Raw genomic sequence first — 7,942 nt, forward strand, 5'->3', positions numbered from 1 at the left:
CAGGGTTGTGGTCAATAAAAATGTGTGTCTCCCCAAGTTCAAATTTCCTCCACAAATCTTTATCATACCACTACTTTCCAACAAAGTAGACATTCATTTAATAATTAAACACAACATACATACATTTTTATGGAATAATGAAATAAGAAACAAACTAATTCATATATTTATTGTAAATACGTTTGTTTTTCTGTTTGACGTTGTCAAGAAAATGCAGACTACACCGTATATTGCAGGGATTTGTGTTGCCCTAACCTTGAGCAAAGAGTAGCCGATAAATCAATATGAACAAGTAAAGCTTAAATACATTTTTGATGTGTTTAATTCAATTCCTCTTTTTAATGATGTATCTTTACCTCATTACTATTCAATATCCGCTCAAATGTATTTTTGTAAATGATCGATGTAATTACATCCTGTGCTTTCTCAATGTGCACCTGAGAGACCTTCAGCATCTCAAACACTTCCAAGGCTGCAAGAAGCTCGATAAGTCTTAACCGTAAAATTATGATTAAATAAAAAAATAAAGAAAAGAATCATTACATTACATTTAATTTCACACAAATTGGCTTTCTCTCTCTCTCTCTCTCTCTCTCTCTCTCCTCTCTCTCTGGGTGTAACCTTGCACCTCATGCACATAACATGCGTTCTGTTTAGCAAAGCATCACATATCCTGATTAAAAACACAAACATACACACACACACACACACACACACACACACACACACACACACACACACACACACACACACACACACACACACAGACACACACCACACACACATACAAACTGTACACTCACACAAACCCATACACACATAAGCACACACACACACACACACACACACACACACACACACACACACACACACACACTCTCACACACACACACCTTGGCTGAATTCCGTGTTTTCCCTCAGTGGGGGCTTGGCGCAGTGCTCAAGGTTAACACATTCACATTGGATTGGGAAAAAATGAATGAAATAAATAGGGCCCAATAAACAATTAGTGATGCGTCAATAGTTGGATCAATAGTGATGTAGGTAATTATCACTGCAGGGAGAGTCGAGATGCCTCTTCCACACTGCCACCGCCAAACTCACCAGCACAACAGCAGAGGAAGGCCAAATTAGTTATACATTAATGTAATTAGAACCCACATAAAATACTCCTGTGCAACCAATTAGCCTCCTCACATCAGCTTGCCAAGGAGCTGAAACACACAAGCCTTTTATAATGGATGGGGTGGAGGGATACTTGGGTGTACAGGTGTACAAGAGAGCTGTTGTCAATTTTTGTAAAAAGCTGAAGTTGGGAGCACTCTGTTATCCTTTGTGACCCAGAGAGACAGTTTATCAGAGAGCACATACATCTATGCATCAAGATGTCTATTTCACATTTATATGCACCACCAATAAGCTGACCATTATCTGAACAGAACTTGGTTCAAAATTCACACATAATGGTAGGTTTGAGACTGATTGAGGAATTAATTTGAACAGATTTCCACTCACCTTCTCTCTCACACACACACACACACACGCACACGCACACGCACACGCACACGCACACGCACACGCACACGCACACGCACACGCACACACACACACACACACGCATGCACGCACACACATTCATAACCATGCTTGTTCGGTTGAATAAAAGTCAAAAGTTACAAAACCTCTAGACTTTATTTGTGTTACGCACGTATGCATCGACCACCTGACACTGCCCTTAGTTGAGCTGCCCGGTATCCGTGAGCAATATGACAAAATGTTTACTCCAAGTATGGCATGCCATTCAAATTCTGTGAATTCCCTACAGTATTCAGGCAGCTGCATAGGTCTTTATTGGACTCATTTAAAAGTGAAGGGTTTAGTAAATGCAAAAAAGCCATGTAGGAACATTCCCAGAATGTGTCTGCTATTCACCAGGCTCTTACTTAGAGCGCTTAATTGGAAGCCTGTGTTATTGAGCTTAAATTAAACATAACAGCAGAAAGGTCCAAATGAATTAAACATTTATACTACGTCTAAGCACTTTTTGATAGCTACACAATATGGCTTGTATCAGACCCCAACTCTCAAGGCCCATTAGCCCCCTACATGTCATGTTCACAAAGGTTTGGATGCTGATAATACCAAACGATTAGGACTGATTTGGACTTGATTTCTGCTTCTTTCTATCGCTGTGAGGAATACAAAACTGCTGGCTTTTGCTTTTCCTCTTGGGGAATGACACATTTATTGACAACTCAGTGACACTCTGCCCCAATTTGGCCTGGGGAGAATCAGCTCTTGGCTGGCCACCTTGAAGGCCTTCTCCCTGCTGCTGTCATTTTCTCATCAGTTTAAGGGTATTGTACCTGGGTCAGATACTGCTCCTTTGCAACACACACACACACACACACACACACACACACACACACACACACACACACACACACACACACACACACACACACACACACACACACACACACATAAAACCGAACCATATGCCATGCTGCTATTGACAGCTTAAAAACATATATTTGAACACACACATGTGCGCGCGCGCACACACACGCACACGCACGCACGCACACGCGCACACGCACACACGCACACACGCACACACGCACACACACACACACGCACACCAACGACAATATACTGTAAAGTATAAGTGGCCATAGTATTTGCATTTATTCATTGTCTTCCTCTGTTTTTGCCACCCACCTACACATTTCAAACACACACACACTCTCTCTCTCTCTCTCTCTCTCTCTCTCTCTCTCTCTAACACACACACACACACACACACACACACACACCATCTGAATGGCAGACTGGGGGATTCATGCCCCCAGGCTCCTATCAATAATGCAGCAGTGGGCCTCACTGATGGCCATGGACACCAGTTCTATTTAAAAGTGCACTAAGCAGCGCAGCCTCATCACGACTGTTTGCTTCACTTCCTCTCTCCGGCTCCCTTGCTAATTGCTCAACGCTGTCTTTACAATAGTGTCACAAACTTCACAGAAAACTTTGAATGGTGATGTACAGACATTCCAAATCTACGCTTTTATATATTTTAAAATACCGAACATGGAATGAAGAAGGACTTTGAATCATAGAAATTAAGTTTTCCCAAAGATAAAAACATGGTATCTATTTGGCATTAGTAAGATGACATCATCAGCAGGTGTGTCAGTCACCACTGGCAAACACAGTTTCTTGCCGGCTAACACAGTTGGCTCTCCAGTGATTATTCACATCTATTTTGCTCCTCATTTCCACCTCTCCCTTCCTGATGCCTGCGTGGCCCAGTTGTGTGAGCATGACAACACAGTTGTGAGAGCTTTGATGTGGAGCCCAGTGCTCAGGTCTGAGTGCTGAGTGAAATTGGCAGAGAAGGAAGCCACTTGTCTTACAGAAGATGTCATCAATTGAGAACATCATTTCCTCATTGCACGAGCCGAATGAGCAAGATTACCTTAATTCGTCTCCATGATGAAATGCGAGTGCAATAGGGTGGACAGAGGTCTGGACAGATCACTCCCTCATTCTTGCCCAGCAGTTTCCCCATACCAGAGGGATACACTAGATGGAGCAAACACACTTGGAGCAGGACACACTGAGCCTTGTGCACTTCTCCTTCCTACTGTGCTGCTCACTTTTACTGGGTTCAAATAGGACTGCTCCCCTTTCACACAGACTCAACCTCATAGGCTTTTAGAACTCACTCATTACACACACTGTTTATTTTTTGTTTGTTTGTTTGTTTGTGTGTTTGTTTGTTCGTTCCTTGTCCTCAGGACCACTTAAAAGAAGTCAGAGTTTTAACAAGAACATTGGGATCTACAGTACTTGAACTTTGCTGATTTCTCCAAAACAAATGTGGAAAATTATTCAATTAATTGAGGCCTCCAGTGTTTTAATCAGAGCTGATGTAGCCTACGTCTGTAATGTTTATTTGTCACTATCCCTTATGTTGATTAGTCTGTGTAAATCATTACTGCTCCAATAAATGAATGATCCCACGTTTTAGATATATCCCTCGTCGAGGGAGTAGCGAGTATATTAAAAGATGGCTAGATCTAATCAATTTTTCAGTCATGTAATTAAATAAGCAAACACGATTCAAACGCCTCATTTCATCTGAGGCCAGCTAAAATCTCCAGCTTCTTTGTTGAGTGCATCTCTCATCTCCAGCATCAAAGATCTTACACAGATCAGCCGATCGAGCCTCCACGGCTACCACACGCACAACTGTGACTCCTCTGTGATAGCCTACCCAATACGCCACTTGTTTGATATATCCTTCCTTTTTGCAACTGCCATATTCAAAGTCTAATAATACAATATACATGCTCCATCTGGTCGAACTGCCTGAGCGAACTTAGCTGAACTTCGTTTAGGCCTACATGTACCTGAAAGTTTTGCAAACTGGTTCTCGAAAAGAAATCTACGCTTGACTTGCAGAAAGCTGAATGACCCGACTTATGTCATGTGGGCCTACATTAGAGATACAGTAGCAATGCACAGAAAGGGTCATCTACATCATTTTTCCTTGCCTTGATTTGTCTCCTGTTTTTTTCCCCTTCAATTTTTATGTTCATTGCAAAGTAGATACAATAAAAATGTGCTTATTAAAAATAAAACAAATACAAATAAAACAAATACAAATAATTTGCTAAATAAACGGTGACAAAGAAAGCAATTTTGGTTCAGAGGTTCTTAGGGTCTGGTTCAGTCTAGATCTGTTCTGATAAATGCAAGAAACAGCAGCCACTCACCCAGAGTACAGACAACAAGTTTGCCACCTAGTGGTGCCATGCTTCACTGGCATTATCAGTATCACAATGGTCAGAGTGAACTTGTTTTTTCAAACATCTCAATCATATGTGGTTCATATTCAGATGGAAAGGTCTACAACTGCGCCTGAAGTGTCTATACTTAGAAAAATAAGAGCCATGTCTCATTACAGTGCATTTCATTTAATAAATTACTCGCTCAGTTTGACAAGTTGTGGCGCTTACGATTGTCCTTCTGTGTAACTATCGCCTGCAGTGAAATACAGCCACCACTCTCTTAAATCAATGTATTTGAAAGGAAAGCGCACAAAAATTACACAGTTGCTATTTCATTTTAAACTTTGTCTGGCAATGGAGAGCTCAGTAATTTCTTTGGCCCAGCAAGTATGCAGTACTTGACAAACCCAGGCAGCGAGCCAGAGAGCAGAGGCCCTGTGCTCTGACAGAGGTTACACTTTTCACATGGTGTTCTCCACCCTCTGGCCCACTCCGCCGACTCTCCCCAACACACACTGTCTCTCAAGCATCTTCATTTGCACTGAACTACAGCCGCAAATGCAACATCCCGCTGGATCCCTGAAACAGCCCAAATAGCCTTTATGTCTCTTGTAATGAAGTATAGTCTAATGGACACACATCATGTGTCATGTTTGCTTTAATCGTGATCTTATTCTCATTAAAAGTAAGCTCCAGTTGTGGGTTTTGTTCAGTTTACAAGACACTCAAACACTGGGAGAGTCTGAGAATTACATTTCCAATCAACAGATAATTATTTACATGGCAATCCAGCGCTGTTTGCTGATCTTTCCCCCTCTCCTCAGTGTTTGGGGTTTTCTTTTCCTTCATTAGGCTACGCTGAATGCTTGCCAACAATAGTTTGGGAACATTTCAGCCTTTTAAACGTCAAGTCCTTCAACAGATCAAATGAGAGTACAACTTTTAGCATGATTATTACCAAACCATGCAGGAAAGATTACAGAGAAATGTTTCATAAAATGAAGCCAGGCCAAACAATAAAACAAACAAAACAGACTTTTGCTGTAATTAATTCCTTTCCCTTATCATATGCCGATGCTCAGTCTAGTATGTTGCATGACAGAGCATAGGTAATTACTAAATGTTTATAATGCAAACTATATAGTACAATATAATGCATGCAATAAGAATGCTACACAATAGACTGATGAGACTTTTCTAGCATATATTACACTAAACATCATTGATAGGATGTTACAGTATACTGGATAATGGGCATAATGGCATAGTTGTTATATTATGTGTTGAATAAGTGTGATACATTGTATAAATCCAAAACCATAATGAACCCAATTCACTGCAGGCCCAACATGGAACACAATAAAATTATGATGACACATATTAATCAGCTGTGATAAAGTTGAAGTTAGCCAGGCTGGCCTTAAATAATTACGCAGCTTGTTAAATAATGTCTGGATGAATGTTACATGGGTTCCGACATTAATAATGGTAGATTCCTCAGCAATGAGCCCAGTGCTTATTTTGGAGGCCAGAGCAGGTTCAGTCTAGCACCTAGCCAGCTGAACTTCTCACCACTGGTCTGGTCCACTCTCCCATGGCAGGCCTCTTTTTCTCTCATCAGTCTCCATTTAAACCTCTCAAGTTACCATAGCCACATACACTGGCCAGCCAGTCTTAAACTTCAACAATTCACCTCCACACATCAACTCAGTCTGGGCAGCATGTTTTTCTAATGTCTGCAGTATAGCGTAACCCACATCTTTAAAAAAAAAAAAAAAAGAAAGAAAGGAAAGAAAAAGAAAAAAATATGCTAGCAATTGCATAAAGCTCAACCAGCATTCACTTCTCCTTATCATACAGGTCGTTTGTGGTTAGTGTCTAAATGTCTCTGAAAACACACATAGCACACACTTGAGAAGAGGACAGCTGTAAGGAATATCTTACACATACAGCAGAGCAGATGTTCTCCAGCAAACAGCTAAAGAGTAAGTCATGGATGCTCATGGAGAGGGAACCATAAAGTGCATTACATGTTAGTGCAAGGTTTATATTCAGCTCCATACATCAACCACGTGGCTTCCTACGGCCATTTATGCCTCATTGCTTGTGAGATCCTGGGGTGGGTCATGTTCTCCTTACAACTATTTGCTTGTATTTTCACTAGGTGGGTCTACAATGATTACATTGACACACACGTCATTGGATGTTTATATGGATATTTGTAGAAATGTAGAAATGGATTTTTCACTGCTACCTTGGTATGTAAGTCCTCTTCCTCAAATAGAAGGCCAGTATTATCTATTCTGCGAATTGACATTGCCTGCAAAATGAGGACGCCTGATCTTTACCCTGGCCGGTCAGTAGAGATGCATCTTGTTGCTGTTGCTGACAACAGAAACGTTCTTATTTTGTACGGTTACTGCTAGCTAATCATTTTATAATAACAGTAATGCAGTAATATAATAATTACAGTAACTACAGCAGCTTACATTACAAATGCAGAATTCATAATCATTGAAAAGATGCTCAGATTATTGGCTTTTGGATAAAAGGAACAAACAGACATAAATGACAAAGCTAGACGCTGCACTTGACTCCCCTTGCATCTGAGAGGATTAAAAAACAAACAAAAAAACAATGTAAGCTGGTGATATTCCGTTTTTATGGGTTAAAATGTTGGTACTTGACACGATTATTCCACAAAGTTCTGCATTTATTATAGTAGTGGATAATAATTATAACATGTTCATTTGTAAAAGTTCACATCCAATAATGGGTGTGTGTGTGTGTGTGTGGGGGGGGGGGGGGTATGGTCTTGTAACACACATGCACAAACACACACACTTTTTACCATTTCAGTGGAACATTGGCAGGAATGACCAAAGGCTCAGCAGCAGAGGAGCGGGTAAACAAGGCCAGACTTCACCACATCAAAATGAGTCCTGCGTGTTGCGCTGTACTGCGCTGTGTTGTGTTGTGTTGTGTTGTGAGCCCACCACACAGCTGCTCCACATCCCCCTGTCCTGCACACAAATAGCCCTGCCCGCTCACATGCAGGAGAAGGGCAACACACACACACACACACACACACACACACACACACACACACACACACACACACACACACACACACACACACACATGCA

The sequence above is a fragment of the Sardina pilchardus genome, chromosome 2 (assembly GCF_963854185.1).
Source record: "Sardina pilchardus chromosome 2, fSarPil1.1, whole genome shotgun sequence".
Lineage (NCBI taxonomy): Eukaryota > Metazoa > Chordata > Actinopteri > Clupeiformes > Clupeidae > Sardina > Sardina pilchardus.